We start from the raw sequence: 26,241 nt of genomic DNA, 5'->3' as shown, positions 1-26,241 counted from the left end.
GATAATTTTCTTAACTGTGTTTGGGACCCTGAGCCCAGGAGACCAGGGGAGGCTTCAATGCCCTTGCCTGTCTTCATCCGTTGATGTGAAGTGTTTCATCAGTTTGATCGGATAAGACGCTGAACAGATTTGGAGGTTTCTGACTTTAATCATCTAACAACATCTTAGATGTCAAAGACCTGGAATCAGAGTACCTTTGGTGTTTCACAAAAATATGATAGAATACAAATAACATAAATTTTACTGGTTTAACCGTTTTACGCGTGCAGTTTGGTAGTGTTAAGGACATCCACACTGCTGTGCAACCAATCTCCATAACTCTTTTTATCTTGCAAAACTGAAACTCTACCCATTAACCAGTAACTCCCCAGTTCCCCCACACCACCCCCAGCCTCTAATAATCATTCTACTCTGTGTCTCTAAGAATTTGACTGTTCTGTATAGAATCATACAGTATTTGTCTCTTTTTTGGTGACTGGCTTATTTCACTTAGCATAATGTCCTCAAAGCTTATCTATGTTATAGCATGTGTTATAATTTCCTTCCTTTTTAAGGCTGAATAATATTCCATTGTAGGGCTTCCCTGGTGGCCCAGATGGTAAAGAATCTGCCTATAATGCAGGAGACCCTGGTTCAATCCCTGGGTTGGGAAGATCCCTTGGAGAAGGGAATGGCTACCCACTCCAGCATTCTTGCCTGGAGAATTCCAGAGAGGAGCCTGGCAGGCATAGCCTACAGTCATGGGGTCACAAAGAGTCGGACATGACTTAGCGACTACGAGCGAACAAAACACATACTCCTTGTACATAGTACCCCATTTTGCTCGTCTGTTCATCTGTTGGTGGACTGCCAGAAGCCGGCATATTGCATATTGAGTGCATATTGCATATTGCATATTGAGTGCAGCACTTTCCACAGCATCATCTTTCAGGATCTGGAATAGCTCAACTGGAATTCTATCACTGCCGGGAGCAGGAGCTCTGCCCATGGCAAAGGTCATGAGGAAGGAGGCTCGGCATATGCAAAGGCGGGATCGAGCCTCAGGAGTCCCCCTGGAAATTCTCGAGCATCTACCCCCAAACCAGAGTCTTCCTACTTTCTGCTTTGTGCTCTCACCTACACCTCTGACTTTACGGGGGCTGTCCCCCACTACCTCTCTCTGAAAAAAGAGTTAGCTTACAACTCCAGTTAATAATTCCTGGGTGTGACAGTGTTTAACCTACAAACTCCTTTGGAAATCCTCTAGCCTGCCTGAATAGGTTTTTCCGGCCACATGTGATTGTTCAGAGCCTCCCAACTGTGAGAGGCAGGAGATGTTCTAAACTGCCTAAACACAGATTCCTTTGAGTAGTTAAAAGATTGATTAGAAATTGTATTGGTGAAGGGTTTTTCACTTATTGAGCCAATGTTTGCTGCCAAGTCTCCATACTCCTTACCTACTGTGTCCTTGGCAGTGTATTGATTGATATAATGGGTGTATAGAAATGTAAGTAGTAGCCTCAATGTTTGTAACCTTGGACCCTTGAGTTAATTCTTTTCTTGATTGAGCCCACCTCACCTTTGCCCTATAGGAATGCAGCTTTGTCCAGTGCTTTTTTGGAGGCTGGTGCCTGACTTTGGAATAATCACCTTTAGAGAAAGATAAGTTTCTTAAAATGTTAACAGGCCTCCTGGCCAGAAGATGATGTAATTCACCTGAACTTTTGCATATGATAAGTTTGAAAGCCTGGCTTCAATTAGGACCAGGAACTGCTGTCCTTGCATGACTCCACCCCTTCCCTCATTATCCTCTATGCACAACTTTAGGTATAAAAACTACTTTGGAAAATAAAGTGCGGGCCTTGTTCACCGAAACTTGGTCTCCCCATGTCGCTCTCTCTCTCAAATTCTGGCTGAGTCTCCATCTGGAGCGTGGAACCCGCCATGCTTGCTAATTATGCCTGGGCTTCTAAGATCCGACTGGGGAGGCCTCAGTGTCTCCTCTCCTTCGGGAGAACGGAAGGACGCCTGCGGCCTACGTAAGTGGTGCAAACTTCTTGTCTTGAAGTTTTATTGGTCTCCCGCATAAACCAAGCTACTCAGCCTCTTTTCTCCACTGAATTTTCCTACTGAGCTATCCTCACTCTATTACTCTTTACATCTCTAATTAATATCTAATTGAAGCTATTGTATCCTGACCCTCGCTGACGCCGTCCCCGCTTCGAACTCCCTGGATCCGCCGGGGCTGGACCCCGGCAGTGGACGCTGTGTTTCTCCCACTTTCAGGCTTCTGTAAACAATGCTGCTCTGAATGTGGGAGCACAAATATCTCGTTAAGTTCCTGCTTTCCGCTCTTTTGGATATATACCTAGAAGGGAAGTCATGGAGCATATGGAAATTTTATTTTTAATTTTTGGAGGAACTACCATAATGCTTTCCACTGTGGCTGCTCCATTTTACATTCCCATCAATGCACAAGTGTCTTAGCTTCCCCACATCCTTGCTAACATTTGCTGTTTTCTTGATAGTAGCCATATTCATAGGTGTGAGGTGACTCCTTTGCTTTTGAGCACGGCACCCGAATGCCTGGGAAGCCCGAGTGTTGACATCTATGATCTTATCGTAAGCTGAGTTCAGTTAAACTCAGGTCACCTCAGGGTTCAGATGTTTTGAATCTGCGTTTAAGCCACTCCCTTGTAAGTATTGCCTGAAAAATCCTATGGACAGAGGAGCCTGGTTGGCTGTAGTTCATGGGGTTGTAGAGTCAGACATGATTGAGCGACTAAGTGTGCATTGAGCTGAGCACAGTCCAAGCACCACTTGAACTCTACACCCTGAAGCTGGTAGACTTCCAAAATACTAGCCGTTCTGAAGTGAAAACATCCTTGCTCCTCTAGGAAGAGCTTATACCTCTGGATATTTTACTTCTAGAGTTCTTGGTGTCCTCATCTCTTTGCTGACTTTTAAAAAAAAGAATGATTTTTTTTCTTTGTGTGATCAGTGATTTCTTTGGCATAAAATCATTCCTTATCCCTCTCGGTTTTGATTTGGTTTTGCGCATTTGAAAGTAACAAACCTTTTAAAATTAGTTTAAGGAAAAAATGTACTCATGATAGGTTGTAAAAAATCAGCAAGCAGACATTTGTATTAAGTAGATGGGGGCTTGAGGGCCGTTCCCACCCCTGTGACGATAGCAGAACCCAGCAGGAAGAAGAACGGCTCCTCTTCTTCCCCCTCCACCACTTTAAATTTACATTGAAATAAAAAGATGGGGGGCTATACTGGCTCTTCGTTCTGGCGAGCAGGCTTCTCTACTTGTGGTATGTAGAGTTCATTGCCCTATGGGACATGGGATCTTAGGTCCACAACCAGGGATCGAACTCTGGTCCCCCACGTGGACAGTCAAAGTGAAAGTCGCTCAGTCGTGTCTGACTCTTTGCGACCCCATGGACTATACAGTCCATGGGATTCTCCAGGCTAGAATACTGGAGTGGGTAGCCCTTCCCTTCTCCAGGGGATCTTCCCAACCCAGGGATCGCACCTGCGTTGGAAGGCGGGTTCTTCACCACTGGACCACCAGGGAAGTCCCCCTGTTCTTCCTTGATGAGGGCTCAGCCAGTGGAAACTGTGGGCTCTGTTTACAGCCCTGCCACTTCCTCTCCCCCCGTTAGAAGCATCCTCCTTCCTTGCCCTCCAGGAACTTGCACATGGCTCATCATGGTTGGAGACCCTGAATGGCAAGTCGCTTTGGATCGTGAATAAACCCATATTTCCTGGAGGAATATCTGGCAGTTTGTTTGCTTCAGGTCAACAAAGAACACCCAGCTGTCTCAGACTTGCAGGGAAAAGCTAAAGCCATGTGTCCTGAGGAACAAGCATCAGGAACCAGAAAACTGTCAGGAAGTAGAAACAATGCTTATTCTTATTAGTCTTATTCTCCTATCCTTCAGTGTCTGATGGCTGCGCATTTTGGCTTCGTTTCCTTCTTTCGCTTTCTCTGCTTCTTTTCACACCAAGAGAGATGGCTGCCCCTGCCGTGGAGTGACATCATTTCTGGTTCTTTCTTTGACACTGAGCAACATTCCAGTGCCACATTAGAGAGTCTCAAGAGGGAGAATCTGGTCAGTGCAGCCTTGATGTGGGGTCTACTCTGGGACGAGTCGGCTGTTGCCCTGAGGTCGGGCTCGTACATTATGAGCGTGGCCACAGTGATTCACTGCTTGGGTTACATGAGTCTTCACAGAGAGGGCGGATCTGACATATGGCATCCAGATATTCCAAAAGATGATTTTAAAATAGCCCTCTAACCCTCTTAGCTCCAAACATACACCCTCTAGGAAGGATCTTAGTGGAAAGTCTTTTTTGGACGTTATTGCAGGAAGTAATGCCTGTGAAATGTCTGACATCAATTAGCATACATATTAAATGTCGATCTTATTTTCAAAAACTAATTTAGAACTCTCTCACCAGCTTCTTTTCAAAAACTAATTTGGAACTGTCCGGCCAGTGATCTCCTCCAGTAACCAAGCACACTTCTTGCTCATTTTATTGAATAATCAGAAAGCAATTCTCAATTACTGCTTAATGGTTGGATAATTAGACCTGAGCAGTGGTAGTCTCCTCCTGTGTGTGCTTGTTGAAGTTTATAGTACTTTTCACTGGTTGACTTTTAATTAAGGAAGGCATTGAAGACCTACATAAACTATTATGGTGGGTATCTTACTAGGTCCCCAGGGGGCGGGGAACAAAGTAGGTAGGGGTGGTGGAAGGAATGGGGAGGGGGGAGGGGTGTGTCCTCAAAGTCGCAAGTCTGGGGGGATTCGTTGAATAATTTAGTAATAAAGAAGCTATTACTTGAAGTTATTCTTTATTTATGCCTAGATGTGGCTTTCATCCTTCGCTAGTTCAATGGCATTCTGCAGAGTGATGAGACCGAGGGCCTCGTCGTCTCAGGGATATAAACATGAATTACTCACCTGTTTTTCTTCTCTCAGAATACCTGGCAATACTGAATCTATGGGGGAAGTAACTAGCTTAATAGTACCCTAATAAGCTTTCCTGCAAGAGACAGGAGATTTATGCTCACTCATATTAATGGCAAAAATTATGTGTCCATTCAGTCCGATTCTTCTGGGATTAGAAAGTTTCCTCCTGAACTCTGGAATGCCCATAAATCAGCATGAAGCCCCAAGCACTGAGGTCACTGCAGAATTATTAGCAAAACATAGTCTTTGATTATAACAAAACACAGACACATGCATGTCCGTAAAATGAAACCCCTATAGTCGAGCAGTTACAGGCCCAGAGTGCAATCTCCTTGATGACAATTTCCAAGATGAAGAGCTGAATAACTCAATGATGCACTAAATATATCGAAGATTTAGAATTGATGTATGGTCCCCTGAGGCCCTTTGATTACTCACTTATGTCAGCCTTGCTCGTGAGTTATATCTGTGGGTTCTTCATGAATGTAGACCCCATCTCTCTGGTATAGTTATATGTAGTTAGATCATTTATGTGATGACGGTTCCCATGCACTGAAGGGAAAAGGGAGACACTTTGCAGTGTTTCAAAAACAGGAAGAGTTTTCTGGCTCCAAGGAAGCTCTCAAGGGCCCAGAACACGCTCTGCGCCATCCAGCCCCTGCTGCCACACAGCGTGTTAGCTCAACCCCACACTGCCTTATTTCAGAGCAGATTTGCCTTCCCCGCCTCTCACCGTCTGCAGCGTTTCTTGCTAAATTTAAGGGAAAGAAGTGGGAGTCTTAATCAAGACATTAATAGCTTGCTACCGGTCTTTATGTGGAGCGCCCCAGCTTATCAGGGTAGATCATTTGAGCTCCATGTTAATTATTTAGTTTCTCTTTTCTAGCTTTAAAAAAACGATTTAATGAATGGAAGTGGGAATTTTACTTTATTTATTTTTCAGCCACACCACGTGGCCTATGGGATCTCAGTTCCCAGACAGGGATCGGAGACTCACACCCCCTGCAGTGGACCTGTGGAGTCTTAACTGGGGGCCGCCAGGGGCGTCCCTCTTTTCCAGCTTTGGACGATGGGTCTCCCCTGGCGGCCCCCGGTTGAGACTCCATGCTCCCAGTGCATGGCGGCATGAATTCAATCTGTGCTCAAGAACTAGGGCCCCACGTGCTAGGGGGAACGGCCAAAACTAAAAGTAAATAAAATAGCAACGAGAAAAATAAAGTGATTTTTAAAATACTTTAAAAATATTTAGAAAATGGCATTACTAAGGTATTGTAATTGGTGAGCACTTGCCAGAGAAATAGAACCCGTGGGGGAAATTATAGAGATCTGATAGGTGGATGGATAGATACATGGGTTGTTGTTGTTCAGTTGCTCAGTTGTGTCCGTCTCTTTGCAACCCGTGGACTGCAGCACGCCAGGCCTCCCTGTCATTCACTGTCTCTGGGAGTTTGCTCAAACTCACGTCCATTGAGCTGGAGATGCCATCTCATCCTCTGTCGACCCCTTCTCCTCCAGCCCTCAGTCTTTCCCAGCATCAAGGTCTTTTCCAGGGAGTTGGCTCTTTGCATCAGGTGGCCAAAGTATTGGAGTTTCAGCATCAGTCCTTCCAATGAATATTCAGGGTTGATTTCCTTTAGGATTGATTGGTTTCATCTCCTTGCAGTCTAAGGGACTCTCAAGATGTATGGATACATCATAGATAGACAGGTAGGGACTCATTTTAAGAAACTGGCTTTCAGGATTATGAAGCCTGTCAAGTCTGAAATCTGTACAGCAGGCCAGCAAACTGGAAATTCTAGGCTGATGTCTTGAGCCCTGAGGCAGAATTTCTTCTGCAGAGAAACTTCAGCTTGCTCTTAACTTTTCAACTGGGTGAGGTCACCCAAATTATCAAAGATAATGTTCTTTACTGGAAGCCAGCTGATTAGAAATGTCAATCACATCTACAGAATACCTTCAAGCAACAGTTAGGTTAATCTTTCATTGAATAACTGGAAACTATCGTATGGCCAAATTGACACATAAAGCTAAACACCATGGATATTTTGGTTGTGGGTTACAAGACAACTAATAAAACCGCCTTCAGAATAATGGTTAACGTACACTGAGGTTAGTTACATGGCCCTTGTATGTGTCACCTTATCCCAAGGTCTCGCAGTTAGTAATGGCAGAGACGGGATTTGAAATTAACCACCTGACTGCAGAGGTTGGACTTTGAACTGCTCTGCTATACGGGCTCCAAATACTGTTTCAAAACAGAATTTGTTGAAGCATATATCTGGATAGGGCAAGGATAGCCCTGGCTTCAGGCGTGGCTGGATTCAGGGCTCAAAGAATGTGACTGGAGCGTCACCGTTTTATCCATATGCTTTGGCTGCATTCTCAAGAAGTCTTCTTCGAGAGACAGCTCCAGGTTTGTGTTATCTGAGCTCAGTAGCTCAGAAATAGAATTTCCCTTTCTCAGCGGTTCAAACAGGCATTCTGGGATCAGCTCTGAGATCCTTGCTTAGGCCATGCACTCAGTCTTTAACCGATCCACATGTTCGGGAGAGTGGAATAATGCACGGGGGGACCAGGGCCTGGGCCCTTGTCCTGCATGGGAGGCGGGACGCAGACACCTCTTGAATCCCTCAGGGGGAGTGCGGGAGAGCTGATTCCTCAGGACAAATCGGGGTGTCAACGGCCGAAGAGGGGACAGTGCTGGGCAGGCGGGAAAACACAGGTGTCCCCTCTCATTTCTGCTCCAGACTCACGGGACCCCTTCTGTTTTCAGATGTCTTAGCAGGTCTCTGAAGAGCCTGCTCCGTCTGAGCCCCATTCTTTCACCAGCCCCTCCCTCCCTCGTCCCTGCCACTTCTCACGGCTCCCGTCAGCCTGTACCTTCCGTCAGCCCTGCCTTTGCTCCTGCTGTTTCCCCACCAAGAATGATTTTCCCCGACACATCATCTTCTTTTTGTAAACGCTGACTTGTGCTTCACCTCTTTAGTGACACCTCCACCAAGCTTGCATTGATCAGTGGGGTCATCCCTTCCTTACTCATTCAGAAGCTCCTGCTACGTTCCATGACCTGGAAGGAGTTGAAGACTCTGGCAGATCGGGGAGCCTTGACCCCTTTCCTCATGAAGCCCATCCTCTCCTTGTCGCTGGATTGTGAGCCTACTAAGGGGAGAGTCCATGCCACATTCATCTTTTCTCACTAGAGCATGCAGTGTAGCCCCCAAAAAGAGGCACAGGGTCCTGAGGCAGACAGACCTGGATTCCAGTCTAGTTCTCTGCCGTGTGAACTTTGGTGATTTGATGAACTTCTCTGTGCTTCACTGTCTTGTCTCTGCAATGCGGATAACAATTCCTATTTCTCTCTCTCTCTCTCTCTCTTTTTTTAATATGTACTTATTTATTTAACTGCATTGGATCTTAGTTGCTGTGGCATATGGGATCACGTTCCCTGACCAGTGATCGAATCCCGGCCCCCTGCATTGGGCGTGCAGAGTCTTAGCCACTGGACCACCAAAGAAGTCCCAGTGACTTCTGTCTTGTCAGATGGCTTTCAGTACTAAGTCAATGTGTATAAAGTGAGTGTCATTGCCTCATATCACAAGCACTCAAAATAATAGACAGCTATATAATCAGTGTTCAGTCTGCGTTTCAGCGAACACCTGGTCACGTCAACCACACACTGTCACGGCACCACTTCCCTGGAGGCAGGAAGGAAACAGCTGCCCTGGCATGGGTGCTTTCAAAGTGGAAAGTCCTGAATTTTAACACAAAGCTTAAAAAAAAACAACATAAAAGGTTATAATAAAGTTATACTATCAAGGCATTAACTCTTATCCCCATAAATCAACTTCTTTAATAGAAGCTGATTGCTGTTTAGGAGGGTTAGATGGGAAATCTCAGGGTACTTCCCCAACCAAATTCACTCCTTAGAACAAGCTTTCCTTCACTAATGAAATCAGGATTCGTGGTTCCCTTTGAGACTAGGTAAGGCAGCAAAGTGCAGCCATGAAATTAAAAGACACTTGCTTCTTGGAAGGAAAGTTATGACCAACCTAGATAGCATATTCAAAAGCAGAGACATTACTTTGCCAACAAAGGTTCGTCTAGTTAAGGCTATGGTTTTTCCTGTGGTCATGTATGGATGTGAGAGTTGGACTGTGAAGAAGGCTGAGCGCTGAAGAATTGATGCTTTTGAACTGTGGTGTTGGAGAAGACTCTCGAGAGTCCCTTGGACTGCAAGGAGATCCAACCAGTCCATTCTGAAGGAGATCAGCCCTGGGATTTCTTTGGAAGGAATGATGCTAAAGCTGAAACTCCAGTACTTTGGCCACCTCATGGGAAGAGTTGACTCATTGGAAAAGACTCTGATGCAGGGAGGGATTGGGGGCAAGAGGAGAAGGGGACGACAGAGGATGAGATGGCTGGATGGCATCACTGACTCGATGGACGTGAGTCTGAGTGAACTCCGGGAGTTGGTGATGGACAGGGAGGCCTGGCGTGCTGCGATTCATGGGGTGGCAAAGAGTCGGACACGACTGAGCGACTGATCTGATCTGAAGGCAGCAACGTTTAATATTTTCTCCCTCAAGCAATGCGATGATGAATGGAATGTTTAACTGCCTTCTCATATTATCAATCCATTCACTGAGGACACAGTACCATCCTTTTAATATGATTTCCCACTAAATGATGCATGTCGCCCGACATCTGGAGACTTGGATTCAAACCCAAGCCCGAGTTACAAATGCAAGTGGATTTAATTGTCTCTATTTAGCCCTTATCAGCAAACTCATTGAAGAGTTGACACTGCCTCTGGGCAGGGGGGAGGGGAAGGCTGAGGTACCTCCAGCTGAGGACAGAGGGGAGACTTGTGAACTGAGCTGAGGAGAGGGAAGAACGTGCTTGTGCATAAGGGGATTAATGCAGCGATGTTCATTGCTGGCATTTATCAGAGCTGGAAAAGGGAAACAAGCTCATTTTCCATCAACAGGGGGACTGAGAAATAAACTGCAGTTTATTCATGCAGGGGATTATGCCTCAGCAGGTCTGCATGAGGTCTACATTTATAATGAGGATAAATTTCGATGACATAGTATTGAGCCAAAAAAAAGTCTACCATTTACCTACATTTTTAAAGAACAGGAAACCATATTATATACCACTTCAGAATACATTATAAGGACATATATGGATATTGTGTGCATGTATACATGTATTTGGAAAAGGCAATGGCACCCCACTCCAGTACTCTTGCCTGGAAAATCCCATGGACCGAGGAGCCTGGTGGGCTGCAGTCCATGGGGTCACTATGAGTCGGACACAACTGAGCGACTTCACTTTCACTTTTCACTTTCCTGCATTGGAGAAGGAAATGGCAACCCACTCCAGTGTTCTTGCCTGGAGAATCCCAGGGACAGGGGAGCCTGGTGGGCTGCCATCTATGGGGTCGCACAGAGTCGGACACAACTGAAGTGACTTAGCAGTAGCAGTGAGTATATAAATGTGTATGTGTGTGCTCAGTTGCTCATTCATGTCCTACTCTTTGCAACCTTATGGACTGCAGCTTGCCAAGCTCCTTTGTCCATGGAATTTTCAGGCAAGAATACTGGAGCGGGTTGCCATTTCCTCCTCCAGGGATCTTCCTGACCCAGGGATTGAACCTGTGTCTCCTGAGTCTCCTGTATTGCAGAAAGATTCTTTACTGCTGCACTGCCAGGGAAGCCCCATGTGTGTGTGTATATATATGTTACGTGTATATATATATATATATGTTACATGTATATATATGTTATGTGTGTATATATATGTTACGTGTATATATATAGTTACGTGTATATATATGTTATGTGTGTATATATATGTTACGTGTATATATATGTTACGTGTATATATATGTTACATGTGTATATATATGTTACATGTGTATATATATGTTACGTGTGTATATATATGTTACATGTGTATATATATGTTACATGTATATATATGTTACGTATATATATGCTACGTGTGTATATATGTTACGTGTATGTATATATGTTACATGTATATATGTTACGTGTATATATATGTTACATGTATATATGTTACATGTATATATATGTTACGTGTATATGTGTGTGTTACGTGTATATATATATATATGTAAAAGTCTAAAAATATATATATAGTAATTATTTCAGGAAAGAAGTAGAGGGAAGGTATAACAAAAAAGGCTTAAGTCAAATTTGCAATTTATTTTCTTTAAAAGAGAAAGATAAAAAGAGTTAAACAAAATGTAAAAGTCTGTTAACTATGATTAAATCTTGGCAGTATGTGTAGTGTTGCAAAATTATTTTCTGAATGCTTAACATGATTATAATTAAAACTTTAGGAAAGGGCAGAAATTTGCAAGAGAATTTTGTGAATATTGGGAGACTGACAGTGACCATCATTTCAGAACTTCAGATAAGTGAACAGTTTACTCACCAGCTTGATAATAATTGCAGTCATAGCATGAAAGAATACTCTGTAAGCTATTGAGTTTTACATCAGCCATAAAAATAATTTCTGGCCCAGCAGGGATTAGAAATTAGGAGTAATCACAAAGAAAAGCAGCTGGTGATTCTAAAATCCCTCATCGCTCCTGTGTTTAGTCGGAAGGCCCTGTCAGAGGCAGACGTCCTTAAATTCAGACTTCTTTTTGACCCCCCCCCCCCCCCACCTTTTCACCCCTGCTTCAGCGTCCTGCTGGTAAATGCGTTTCTAAATCTTGATGTTCCTCAGAATGGTTTGTACTCCGAGTATCTTAGTTAATGAGGGCTGCCATAATAAAGTACTGCAAACTGGTGGCTTGAACAACAGACATTTATTTTCATTAACTATTTCATTTCAGTTTTTTAAAAAAGCTTCTCTTAGGATGTGACTTTTGTTTTCCTTTCATAGCGGTGATTCAAAACTTCTCTCACAAATAAACCAGTAGTTACTTCAAATGGCTCGTGATGGTCTGTGATGGTGAATTTTATGGGTCACGTTAATTGGGCCATGGGGTGCCCAGATATTTGGTCAAACGCTATTCTGGTGTGTCTGTGAGGGTGTTTTGGCTGGAGAGTAACATTTGAATTGATGTACTGAGTAAAGCAGATAGATGGCCCTCGGCAACATGGGTGGACCCCATCAATCTGTCGGAGGCCTGGATAGAACAAAAAAGCAAAAGAGAATTCTCTCTCACTGTCTGACTCTCTAGAGCTGGTGCACCAGCCTTCTCTTGCCTTTGGACTCAGACTGCAGAGCACACCCTCAGCTTCCATGGTTCCAAATAAGGCCTTAGGACTTGAGCCGGAACCGTACCATCAGCTACCTGGGGCCTCCAGCTTGTGGGCTTCTCAGCCTTCGTAACTGTGTGAGTCACTTCCTTATAATGTAGATATTATGTATAAAATTCCTTAGGATAGAGAGGTAAGATGGATCTCCTGTTGATTCTGTTTCTCCAGTGAACCCAGACCTTCCATCCTGCAATATCATCATGAGAATAATTTCTAAAATGCTATTGTCTTTGTTGCACATGAATATGTCGCTTATTTAGAAAACTAGGAAATGAAGAAAAGCAGAAGAAAAAATAAAAATTACTCATATTTCCACCTTCACAGAGCAATCAGACTGAGCATTTTAGGGTGTGCCTGTCCAATTGTTTTTTTCTATCATCCATTCATCGGTAACGTGTTGAATAGTGTCCGCCACCAGATTCGCGGCCACTGGAACCTCACTCTGAGGTGATCTGAGGTGAGTTACATCTGAGTAACTCACATCTGAGTGTGATCTTACTTGGTCATAGGCTTTGCAAAGAACGTCATTACTTAAGATGAGGTCACTTTTGATGAAATCAGCCCCAGGTTCCATGAATGATGTCCTTAGAAGGTTAGGAGAAGGCACACAGAGAGAATGCTGTGTGAACACGGAGGCAGAGACTGGACTGGAGCACCTACAGACGGAGGACCAGCAACGGTTGCCAAGGCAACCACCGGAAGCCGGGACAGAAGCAACGGACTCTTCCTCAGGGCTTCCAGAAGAAACCAGCCCTGCTGACACCCGGCTTCATAATTCTGGCTTCCAGAAATTTGAGCCGATATATTTCTGTTGTTTTAAAGCCCCCAGTTTGCAGTAATTTATTATGGCAGTCGGGCTTCCCTGGGGGCTCAGTGGTAAAAATCTGCCTGCAAAGCAGGAGACCCTGGTTCAGTCCCTGGTCAGGGAGATCCCCTGGAGGAGGGCATGGCAACCCACTCCAGTGTTCTTGCCTGGAGAATCCCATGGACAGAGGGGCCTGGCGGGCTGCAGTCCATGGGGTCGCAGAGAGTCAGATACGGCTAAGGCAACTGAGCATGCGCGCGTTATGGCGGCTACGGGAAATTACGGGAAATTATCCATACATATAGGCTTTAAAAATGAGAAGGAGATTATATTGTATAGGGCTTCCCAAGGGGCAGAGCGGTAAAGAATCTGCCTGCCCATGCAGGAGCAGCAGGAGATGCGGATTTGATCCCTGGGTCGGGAAGATCCTCTGGAGGAGGAAATGGCAACCCACTCCAGTATTCTTGCCTGGGAAGTGCCATGGACAGAGGAGCCTGGCGAGATACAGTCCACGGGGTCCAAGAGTCGGATGTGACTTAGCGTGTGCGTCCACATACGCACACACTGTTTTGTAGCTTATTTATTTTAATTGAAATATTTGAATCATATTTGTATGTTATTCAATATTCTTCTGTAGTGTTATTTTTTATTTCATTTCTTTTATGGGTGTACACTATTTTATTTATTAGTCTCCTATTATGGCTTTGAACTACTAGGTTTTCCCAAGATTTTCATTATTAAATATATTGTGCTCATGTATCTTCTCATGGCTAAATATTTGATTTAAATATTCATATATTTTCCTTTGAATAAAGTCTTAGGTGTTAGATTCTCATAAGAACTAAGTAGGCAGGGACCTTGTCTGTCTTGTTCCCTGCCACTATCCATCAAATAGTTCTAGACACATAATAAGAAAATTGCCCATTTGTTTAGACCTGCTGGGCAAAATAAAATTGAAAGGCTTTCTTCATTTTTACAGCTTTGGGAATATATTGCCAAACTGTATATCAGATAATTTTTCAAGTGTCAAACTAAAGGAATAATGTTTTTCCTGGGTGAACTGATGCAGTCTAACTCTAGCGATTAGATTTGTTCTACCCTAAATTCTTTTCATATGCAATCATTACTTATGAGTCCGGAAGTAGTTTCATATACAAACTTCTTGATTTAGTTATTTTAGGCTATCCTAAAAAATTGATGCCATCAATTTTTAAAATTTTGTATTTTCTCCTCTGGCACAAACCATACCTCATACTGTCCAATTAGCCCACATTTAGAATGTAGGCCCAGGAGATAGAGATTATTCAACAATTTGGCACTTCTTTTGATTTGAGTCATACTTATACTTTAGAAGTGATAATTATGGATCATGATTCAATGAATACTTCCGTACGTTATCAGAAATATTAGTCAGAAAGGCAAGGAAATGTGTAGTAATAAGGATGAATTCATCACCAACTATTGAAAACTATTTTCATTCTTTTTTCCCAAAATAGCAGATGGCTTAATTCTTTCAACCAGCTGCTGAGAAAAGAAATATTTGAATGATAAGGAGCATAAAATTGTTTCCCCTTGTAACACATACAACAACAAAGTCTTTAAGTGCACATACAGATATGCCTATATAGATAGATGTGTATGTGTATATATATATAATAAATTATCAGATTAAAAAAATAAAACTCAATCAGCAAAGCCCAAGTCTAGACAAAATTATTGTATAAATTTTTAGTGCTTCATCTATGACTGTGTATATATATATATATGCCTTTCAGGCGGCACTTGTGGCAAAGAGCCCACCTGCCGATGCAGGAGATAAAAGACAGGAGTTCCATCCCTAGGTCGGGAAGATCCCCTGGAGGCAGGCATGGCAACCCACTCCAGTGTTCTTGCCTGGAGAATCCCTTGGACAGAGGAGCCTGGCGAGCTGTGGTCAATAGGACACTACTGAAACAACTTAGCATGCACACACACGTACACATGTGTGTATATACCATTTAGCAATATACTCAGAATCAATTCTTACCCCTTCACATGAAATATAGACGCCACATGGGTCCCTGTACCCTGCGCATTTTATGTCCTAGTTGCTTTATGCATAGAATTCACATACTGAAAACCCTATCCGTGTTATAATTTTTGATTTCATCATTCAAACATGATTTAAAGAGCTTGAGAGGGAAAGAATAGTCATAGCAGACCATATTGCTGTTTCTGTTTCTTTTTCTTCAAGAACACGTTTTATTTTATTTTTCCATTTGGCCATGCCGCTCGGCTTGAGGAATCTTAGTTCCCTGGCAGTGATAGCGCTGAGTCCCTCCACTAGACCACCAGGGAAGTCCCACAAAAATACATTTTAAATAGATGTTAGAAGTTAGGGAGTGGTTAATAGAGGTACCCTAAAATGATCTGGAACAAGCCTTAAAAGCTTTTATCACTGAGGGGTTTTAGTTGCAAGCAACAGAAATCTTCACTTTTTTGTTTTAGCAGGGAAGGACTTTCTAGAAGATTCTGGGTAGCTCACAGTTTCCCTGGAAGGGGCAAAAGACAAGCTTGGAGATTATGCAGCCACAAACAATGCCCCAAATTAGTCCTTTGGAGACATAGCTCTCATAGCTGTTTGGGGAGAGATGTGTGTGTGCTCAGCCGCTTCAAAAGCGTCCGACTCTCTTTGACCTTAAGGCTGTAGCCCCACAGCCTCCTTTGCCATGAAATTTTCCAGTCAAGAATACTGAAGTGGGTTGCCATTTCCTTCTCCAGGGGATTTTCCCGATCTGGGCATCAAACCCACATTTCCTGTGTCTCCTGTGTTGGCAGGCAGGTTTTTTACCACTGAGCCACCTGGGAAGCCCTTGGGCAGGGATACATGGTTTATACCACCAAAGTCACCGCTGTACCCCCGGGTGGCTGTTGCTGTTCAGTTGCTAAGCCTTGTCCAACCCTTTGTGACCCCATACTGCAGCACCCAGACTTCTTGTCCTTCACTGTCTCCTGGAGCTCGCTCAAGCTCATGTCGAGTCAGTGATATTATCCAACCATCTCATCCTCTGTCTTCTCCTTCTCCTCTTGCCCTCAGTCTTTCCCAGTGTCAGGATCTTTTCCAGTGAGTTGACTCTTAACGTCAGGTGGCAAAAGTAGTGGAGCTTCAGCTTCAGCATCAGTCCTTCCAATGGATGTTCAGGGTTGGTTTCTTTTAAGATTGACTGATCTTCTTTTAGGATGGACTGATCTTCTTGCAATCCCAGGGACTCTCAAGAGTTGCTGCTGCTAGAACCACTGTCTGCTGGCTCCCAGAGAATGGATGTTACTAAGACTCTTTAGCTTACTGGCCTTCCTTCTGTTACTAGCTCCTTCCTTATACCTCCTAATTCTGGAGTCGATGTGTCTAAGTCAGAGCTTAGAACATGTGTTCTGTGATGTCTTAGTTGCAGTAGCATTGAGGAAAGAAAGTATCCAGCGTTTTCAGTTTCTATTATAATGAAAAGAAAGCTCTGAATCATAAGGTAGAAATATTCCCCAGAGAAATGAAAGCGAAAAAAAAAAAGACAAATTCCAATAGATTCCAGTTTTGAGTCAGATATTTTGCTCCTTAGTGTATGTGGTCTTGGCAGAATGAGAGTTTCTCTTCTGTTTTTAATTGGAGGATAAATTGCTTTACAAAATTCTGCATGAATCAGCCGTAGGCACGCGAATGTCCCCTCCCTCTGTAGGTTTCTTTCAGTGCAGTGTTCTGCGGGATGGTACGTTTCTCAGTGAGTCTGTTATGGTTGATGGAGACAATGACTGTCAAACATTTATTACAGAATCTTTCACAGAATAGGTAATTGCATGTTATTGTTAAAAACAGTCTAGTTGTGTCGTAATTGTTGTTATTGAGTGAGAAGTCGTATTAACAGGAAATGAAGGGCTATTTTTGCAAGGATAACTCTTCATTTGGTTTTGAACCCATTGAGCGTGAGGTATCAGAAAATACAGAGGTCAAAGTATATTGCAAGATGATGGTGGCTGTAGGGGTCAGAATCTTCAGAAAGCTCAAGACTAGCGATATTACATTAATTCTCTACTTTGTGCTGATAGATAAATATAGGGCTGAAGCTGCTGAGGAATTAACCATTTACTACGTTTTCCTTTTGTCTGAAAGGACCACATCAACAACCAAAGAATCCTTTTACTTCCTTGATTGAAATTAAAATCCAATATAAAAGGGGAATGAAGATGATGCATATTTTATGCCCTGGCCTCTATGCCAGTGATTAATATTTTTTTATGCCCTGGGGATAAAGCAGAAACCATTGTTTTAGAGGCATTTGCACAGAAGAAATAAAGCCCTCAAAGCTGTAATAGATTGGCTATGTACATTTATAGGCTCTACTGTTTTCTTAGAGATTACCACAATTTATATATGTATAATATATATCACATTTTGTGTTATATCATGTGTTAAAATATATTTACATTATAGGCATTGTATTAGGTATTCATCTTCAGTCAGTTCAGTTTATTCAGTCCTGTCCGACTCTTTGGGACCCCATGGACTGCAGCACGCCAGGCTTCCCTGTCTATCACCGACTCCCTGAGTTTGCTCGGACTCATGTCCATTGAGTAGGTGATGCCACTCAATGTGGTATTTATCTTAATATATTAATATAGTTGATGGATAATGAACATTCTTATATAAATAATTATCAATAAAAATTAATATTTATGTACGTGTGCATTAGTTGCTCAATCATGTCTGACTCTTTGCGACCCCATGGACTGTAGCCCACCAGGCTCCTCTGTCCATGGAGTTCTCCAGGCAAGAATCCTGTAGTGGGTAGCCATTCTCCTCCAGGGGATCTACCTGACCCAGGGATCAAACCTGGGTCTCCTGCATTGCAGGTAGATTCTTTACTCCCTGGATCACCAAGAAAGCCCAAGTCAATATTTAATTATTATAAATTATTTATAGTATAAATAAAAGTATATATGTTTGCCTTAGATTTATGACAGGTTATATATTATCTTTCCTTTGGAAATGATGTAAAATTTTCATACCTACTATGCATAAAAGGTGGTAATTTAAAAAGAAATATCAAATGCACAATGGTACAGGCAGTTTAGAAATTTGACAAAAGTTGCAATAGAGATAAATACAAATATAGGGAAGATGTATGAATAGAGCAAAAAGCTGTGAAGACAGTGTTCATGGGACTGACGTTTGGGAAAACCGAGCTGTACGATAAAGTGCAGATCCTTTATTTCTAGCCCTTGGTCGTATCCCTAACTTCACTGTGGGCAAGCTGCCCTCCACCTTCTTCCTTGGTAATAGCACCCGTTTTCCCTCCACCAAATATCCAAGCCCATTAGGGGAAGCTGGGGAGTGAAGTTTGGTTGGTCCAAACCCATTATAATGGGATGATCTCACTTCTTTTGCTGAGTGACTCGGTTTAGCATGTCACTCCCCGCCCACCTCCCTCCAGTAGCATGTAACCCCATTCAGGCTTTCCAAGCGGCTCAGGGGTAAAGATGTACTTGCCAACACAGAAGACATAGGAGACGTGGGTTTGATCCTGAGTTGGGAAGATCCCCTGGAGGAGGAGATGGGCAACCCACTTCAGTATTCTTGCATGAGAAATTCCATGGACAGAAGGGCCTGGCTGTCTACAGTCCATGGGGTTGCAAAGAGGTGGACAAAACAGAGTGACTGAGTACGCACACACATGACTGCATTCTAGCCAACAGACACAAGAGTTAGTCTACTTGGATGATTCTTGTCAATTTAGAGGAGTTCTCTCATTTTCCTCCATATATAGGTATGAAAGGAAGAAATGCCATGAACTGTGCAGACATTGCAAGACCTGGAACTCTAAAGTCTGAGGACCAATATCCTGAGGGTGGTAATACTGAAATATGGTAAGAGACAGTCTCTAAAGACAGTTTTGGAACTCACAAAACCATCCCTGTAACCATCCCTGTAGCTGCCCTCCCTGCAGACTTCTTGTTCAGTGAAATAATAAATTCCTTACTGAGTCTGCCCCTTATGTATTAAATAGTTAGATTTTTCTCTTCAGTTCAGTTCAGTTCAGTCGCTCAGTCGTGTCCGACTCTTTGCCACCCCATGAATCGCAGCACGCCAGGACTCCCTGTCCATCACCAACTCCTGGAGTTCACTCAGACTCACGTCCATCGAGTCAGTGATGCCATCCAGCCATCTCATCCTCTGTCGTCCCCTTCTCCTCCTGCCCCCAATCCCTCCCAGCATCAGTCTTTTCCAATGAGTCAACTCTTCGCATGAGGTGGCCAAAGTACTGGAGTTTCAGCTTTAGCATCATTCCTTCCAAAGAAATCCCAGGGCTGATCTTCTTCAGAATGGACTGGTTGGATCTCCTTGTAGTCCAAGGGACTCTCAAAAGTCTTCTCCAACACCACAGTTCAAAAGCATCAATTCTTGGGCGCTCAGCTTTCTTCACAGTCCAACTCTCACATCCATACATGACCACAGGATTTTTCTCTTTCAGCCAAAAGCATCCCCGTGATTCACTCATCTCCCATCTCTTCTTGCTGGTATACTTTCCAAGAGCCCGTCTGGCTGCTCTTCCTTTGGCTCTGCAGCTTGTTTCTGAATTCTGAGCCTTACTCACATGGCTCCCTCTTTCTGGGGGGCCACTCTCCTTCCTCCTGACGAGGCTCTTTGGAAACGGAACTCTGTATGACAGACTGAGTTCATCCAGAGTGAGGGAAGTCGAAAAGTGACAAATACTGTGTACTAACCATCTATATGGGATCTGGGGACATGGTGCTGATGAGCCTATTTGCAGAGACACAGACGTAAGAAGGGACGTGTGGATGGTGGGGGTGGGGGAAGGAGAGGATGGGATGAACTGAGAGAGAAGCAATGACACACACGTGTGTAGCACGCGTAGGAAGCTGCAGTATAGCACGGGGAGCTCAGCTCAGTGCTCTGTGGTGACCTGCAGAGGTGTGATGGGCTGAGAGGTGAGAGGGAGGCCCCAGTCGGAGGGGATATATGTGTACTTATAGCTGATCCATACTGTTGTACAGCAGACACTAACACAACATTATAAGCAGTTATACTCTAAGTTTTAAAAAAGAAAACTCGAGAGTCACCTTGAGAGCCTTTCACCGGGGGCCAGGGTGCCCCGAGTGCCCTGTACCCCGCTTTTCCTCGCCGCGCTGGCTGTGGCTTTCTGCTTGCGTGCCTGTGTCTCTCACTGGCCCCTCTCCATGGTGATAGGAATGATGTTCTATTTTAACTTGGTGTCCCAAGATTCCCCTTACATCTGTGGACAGAGCAGATTATGAGAACTGTTTAGCCAAAACATTCCTTCTATGAGCAGTAGTGAACAGCACAGCGTGTGCTGTGGGCTCGGTCGTGTCCAACTCTTGCGGCCCCATGGACTGTAGCCCATCAGGCTCCTCTGTCCATGGGCTTCTCCAGGCAAGAATACTGGAGTGGAGTGCCATTTCCTACTCAAGGGGATCTTCCAGACCCAGGGATCGAACTTGCATCTCTTGGGACTCCTGCACTGGCAGGTGAATCCTTTACCAATGGGCCACCTGGAAAGCCCCGGTGAATAGTGCTGAGAACTTGCTATTTGGAGGCTGTGGTCCAAACCTGAGTCCATTGTTTATGCAATATTGAACAAGACATCACAGGACTCAGTTCCATTATTGGGAAAATGGATGCCACGGTGGTATGTACCGTGTATGTATTTAAATGATACAATGATGCTCATAAATTGCCTTGTTGACAATAAATTCTGTCATTATTCATAATTCATTAGCTTTCCCCAGGTGCTTACATGTATGCTCAGAGATATGATAAACAGGTCTCTACTTTTATATTTCCTACTTATCTCTGTATCTAGCTCTTGATAAAAAGAACTAGAGTCCCACAGCCCACTGACATTGCATTTTAGAGCTTGAATCTCGTCTCAGTACTGCCTGCTGTATTTGAGAAATATGCCTTGCCTAATACCTAGGCCACAAATGCACATTTGTGTGTTTAAAATAAAGAACCAATGTTTGTGATAGTGGATGCATAATTTAACCTTTTCATCATTTGATATGAAGTCTAAATTAATATAAGAGCACAGTTTCAACATGAGGTGAAATGTTTGACCTTTAATGATGCTTCGGTATCTTGACATTCCTACCTTGTGCTAATTTTAAGTGACTCTTTGATATATGTTCACAAATGTTTGTTGAAGCAGAGTTTGAAAGGGCAAAAGGGGGAAGGAAGAAAGGAAAGAGAAGGGAAGAGAGGAAAAAGTTTGAATCTTCATTAGTAAATGAAAAGATCTCTGAATAAACTGTAAGATAGCTTTATATGGATTTGGCGAAGATTTAAAAGAATTATGTCTTAATACATCTCTGTAGTTTCACCTGAAGGTGTGTCCATGATATAGTAAAATATGAGTGTAAATTGCAGAGTAATATGCCGGGAAAGATTGAAGGCCAAAGGAGAAGAGGGCAGCAGAGGGTGAAACGGTTAGATAGCATCACTGACTCAAAGGACTTGAATTTGAGTGAATTCCGGGAGATAGTGAAGGACAGGGAAGCCTGGCGCACTGCAGTCCATGGGACTGCAGAGAGTCAGACACAACTTAGCAACTGAACAACAACAAATGTATAAGATGTGCAAAAATATTTGCTATTACTTGTAGAAGCTGAAAAAATGTGTGGAAAAAAAGACACCAAACTGTGTAATAACGTTGGTTACCTCAAAGAGGAAGGAGACAGGTGGATGCATTTAGTATTTTTACATGTCTCTGCTTTTTGATTTGTTGCAGCCAAACTTACTGAGATGTAATTTACCCTAAAACTCAACCATCGAAGTTTACAATGAAACAATATTTAGTATATTTCCCAAACTGTGCCACTGTCTTTATAAAGCATTTCTAAGCCATTTCATCATTCAGCAAAAAGCACTGGGTTCAATTACAATTACTCCTCATTCCTTACCCTCAGCCCCAAGCAACCACTCATCTAATTTCTGTCTCTACAGATTTGCCTTTTCTGGATATTTCTTATGAGTGAAATCATACAATATATGGTCTTTTGTGTCTGGCTTCTGTCACTTAGCATGTTTTTGAGGTTTATCCACATTGATGAACCACATAACCGTTCTTCATGCCTTGCTATGGCCAAAGAGCATTCCATTGTCTGAATCCTGGTACATTTTGTTTGTCCATTCACTAGTTAATGGACATTTGGGCAGGGTTGCCAGATTAAACACAGAATGCCCAGAATGCCCAATTTAATTTCTTCCAAATAATGTGGAATATACTTACGCTAGAAAAAAATGTGTCATTGTTTATCTGAAATGTGAATGTAACCCAACATCTTGTGTTTTTATTGACTAAATGGAGCAGCTTTACATTTGAAGTTTCCACTTCTTGGCGCCCATGAATAAATGCTGCTGTGAGCATCTTCATGCAAGTGTCTGTGTGAGCATTTTTGTAATTTGGAAGAAAGAAAAACTTTAACAATTAAATAAAACCTCCCTTTCTGAATGGATTCCAGGAGCACCAGCAATTTGAAAGTCAGTGAAATAGCTTAAGCTATTGTTAACGAATCTGTTGCAGAGAAAGGCACATAAATATTGGGCTCTGCTTTAATTATATGTCGACGTTTCTTCCTATGGCAACTCTGGGCTGCCTTGGTTTATTTTATTACTTGCTGGATTGCCTATGGTTATTTAAGAGGCTCATAAAACTTGGATACCAGACCTGCTTGACATCTAAATAATCTAAGTCCAGCTCATTAAAAGCTGAGATCAATAGCTTGCTGAAAACTTTGACACAGGTTTCGTGTTTTTCATTTAGGAACATTTTGGATTGCAGGAGAGAATGAGGTTTGCTATCTTGCTGTCATATCCCACCTCCTCCTTTTGCCCTTCCTGTTTCCTGGGCCGGAAGCACCGTTGCCCTGATGGCTGCATGACTCAGCCTTTAATTTCATCCAGGTCTCTGCTCGAATATCCCTCATCAGAGAGCCTTCCAGAACCACCCACTCAGGCCTGCCCAGAGCCTGGCCCCCGTCATATCTTTATAAATAGGTTTGATAGGTTTAGCAGATGGAAATACAGGATGCCTAGAAACTTTCCATTTCAGATAAAGAAAAAATTCATTTTTTAGTCAAAGTATGTCCCATCGTATTTGGGGCATTCCCTGATGGCTTAGTGGGTAAAGAATCTGCCTGCAATGAGGAGACATGGGTCAGATCCCTGGGTCTGATCCCTGGATCGAGAAAATCCCCTGGAGGAGGGCATGGCAACCCACTCCAGTGTTCTTGCCATGGAGACTCCCATGGACTGAGGAGCCTGGTGGGTACAGTCCAAAGGGTCGCAAAGTGTTGGACATGATTGAGCGACTTTGCACGCATGCATGCTGACTATAGAATTATGTATTATTTATCTGACATAAAGCCATTTAACTGGGGCCCTGAATTTTAACAATCCTCCTCACAACCCTTCATACAACCAGACATTATATAACATATGTATCTGCTTATTTAATTTATTATTGCCGTCATCCTGAGAGAACATGACTGTATTTGCTTCATAAGGTTGTCACAACACGTTACTGCAAACAGGGGTGTTGAGAACAGTAGAATCTTATTCCCTCACAGTTCTGGAGGCCAGAAGTCTGACGTTAAGATGCCCACAGGGCCGTGGTCTGTCCTAAGACTCCAGAGCATCTTCCCTGGGGCCTTCCAGCTTCTGGTGGCTCTTGGCAGACACTCATGGCTTGTGGCCATATCAGTCCAGTCTCTGCCTCTGTCCTCTTGTGACCTTCATCCCTGTATGTCTGTGTATCATTTTCTTTTTATTTATTTTTTGACACTCACCCTGGTCCAGGACGATCTCATCTTGAGATCTTTAATTACATCCACCAAGACCCTTTCCCCAAATAGGGTCCCACTTACAGGTTTTCAGGGCACACCTTCAAGTAGAAGGGGAACCCTGTTCAATCACTACAATTCCACATAGAAATCTGACACATGTATTGGGCTGACCAAAAAGCTCATTCGGATTTTTCCATGAAATCGTATGGAAAAATGCCAACAAACTTTTTGGCCAACCCAGGATGTTGGATGAATGAGTGGAGACATCAGCGGGGGTGGGCATTTGGGGTGAGGGTTCTATCGCACAGACTTCTCTGCAGAACCTGTTGTTTACTGAGGTCAGGAGGGAGCTGGGTCCCTGAGGGCCACCCAGGCAGAGATGCTGGAAACTTAGCGGTGGAGTTTGAGTGGGGCTGCGGGCGCCCAGGGCCTCTAGACGGCAGATGAAGCGTCCGAGCTGCTGCCCAAGGCCGGGGCGGAAAACGCCAGGAAGCGGGCAGAGGATGGCACGCCACGGGGCTCCCCCACGCGAGGAGTCCCCGTCCCCGCGCCTCGAGCCGCAGCTGGCGTCCTGGGGGCGCGCCGTTCCCACAGCCGCGAGCGTGAGCGTGCGCCAGGGTCGGCCTGTCGGTGGGGCTTTACCTCCTGGTTCGGGAGAAGGAGCCCAAATCCAAGCCTCCTGCTTCCTCTTATGAACTGGAGATGGAATTTGAAGGCGCCTGATTACCGTGAGCGGAGAAGGCAATGGCACCCCACTCCAGTACTCTTGCCTGGATGGAATATCCCGTGGACGGAGGAGCCTGGTGGGCTGCAGTCCATGGGTCGCTAAGAGTCAGACATGACTGAGTGACTTCACTTTCCCTTTTCACTTTCATGCATTGGAGAAGGAAATGGCAACCCACTCCAGTGTTCTTGCCTGGAGGATCCCAGGGACGGGGGAGCCTGGTGGGCTGCCGTCTGTGGGGTCGCACAGAGTCGGACACGACTGAAGCGACTTAGCAGCAGCAGCAGCAGCAGCAGCAGATTACCCTGAGAAGGCTAAGTCAGAGCCCGCTGCTAGGTTTCGCCCACACAGACACGGTGCTAACGGGGGAAGAGCAGGTGCTGTAAGGGGCACTCGCTTAGTTGTTTTGTTTTGTTTTTTATTCAGTTTTAGTTACTTAAAAAATTTTTTTTATGTATTTATTTAGTTAGTTATTTTTGGCTGTGCTGAGTCTTCCTGCTTCACTGCAAGTAGGCTTTTCTCTAGCTGTACTTGTGGGGGCCGCTCCCTATAATGGTGCTCAGGCTCCTCGCTGCGGGGGGCTCCTCGCTGCAGGGGCTTCTTTTGTTGCAGAGCACGGGCTCTACGGCACACAGGCTCAGGAGTTGTGGCACACGGAATTAGTTGCTCCACTGCATGTGGGAGCTTCATAGGCCAGAGATCCAACCCACGTGTCCTGCCTTGGCAGGCAGATTCTTTACCACTGAGCCACCAGGGAAGCCCTTAATGTTGAGTTTTAAGAGTTCTTTGTATGTTTCGGATTAACAGTCTTTATCAGGTGTGTCTTTTGCAAATATTTTCCCTAAGACTGTAACTTGTCTTCTTGTTCTCTTGACATTGTCTTTCGCAGAGTAGAAGTTTTTAATTTTAATGACGTCCAACTTAGCAATTCTTTAAAAAAAATGATTCATTTATTTGGGTCCGTTGGGTCTTAGTTGCCCTGCGGCATCTGGGATCTTAGTTCCCTGACCAGGGGCTGAACCTGTGTCCTCTGCATCAAAAGGTGGATTCTTAAACCCTGGACCACCAGGAATTTGTTCAGAATTATTTTGGTATTTCTCCTAGGGAATTGCTCTTGTGGGAGTGAGGGAGCTTTGCAGGGAAAGTAGAATTGTTAGTGTGAAGAAGGCAGATACAGGGCTAGTGAGGTTGGGCTCCTAATTCCGACGTTGTTTCTAACGAGCTGTCTGGTTCCTGTTGGTCTCTTTCCTCATCTATGACATGTGACCAACAATTTTTCTGTCATGGGGTTGCTGTTAAGGTTGAAAATACACAGGAAAGCGTGTAAAGCCCCCAGGTTTGTGGCTGACAGAGAAGGGACACAGCGCGTGGTATTGTTCTCAGACTCACAACCTGCTGAGAGAGGCTAGCCGAGTGAGCCTGCGGGGAGGTGAGCACCCAGCCTCCTGCAGCCATTGTTCAGTCCTGGGCCCAGGTGAGTGAGCAGAGGAGATCCCTGCTCCTCTAGAGCTTTCCTCGCAGTGGTTCTGTTTGTTGTTTTAGTCGCTAATTCTGATTCTTTTGCGACCCCATGGACTGTAGCCCTTGGGATTTCCC

At 44.0% G+C, this 26,241-nt stretch overlaps 1 long non-coding RNA gene across 3 annotated transcripts in view; it reads left to right on the top strand.

Annotated features, from left to right (window-relative positions):
* Positions 1–1,962: 1,962 nt before the first annotated feature.
* LOC123329108 overlaps positions 1,963–26,241 on the top strand; it is a 66,693-nt gene continuing 42,414 nt past the window's right edge. For all 3 annotated transcript variants that reach the window (XR_006544257.2, XR_006544256.2, XR_006639919.1), the window contains exons 1-2: positions 1,963–2,018; positions 18,866–18,965. This is a non-coding gene — a long non-coding RNA (uncharacterized LOC123329108). The remainder of the gene's footprint in view (positions 2,019–18,865; positions 18,966–26,241) is intronic.

The sequence above is a fragment of the Bubalus bubalis genome, chromosome 14 (genome assembly GCF_019923935.1).
Source record: "Bubalus bubalis isolate 160015118507 breed Murrah chromosome 14, NDDB_SH_1, whole genome shotgun sequence".
Lineage (NCBI taxonomy): Eukaryota > Metazoa > Chordata > Mammalia > Artiodactyla > Bovidae > Bubalus > Bubalus bubalis.
The sequence above is the reverse complement of the archived record's forward strand: the minus strand, read 5'-3'. Positions and strand labels throughout refer to the sequence as shown.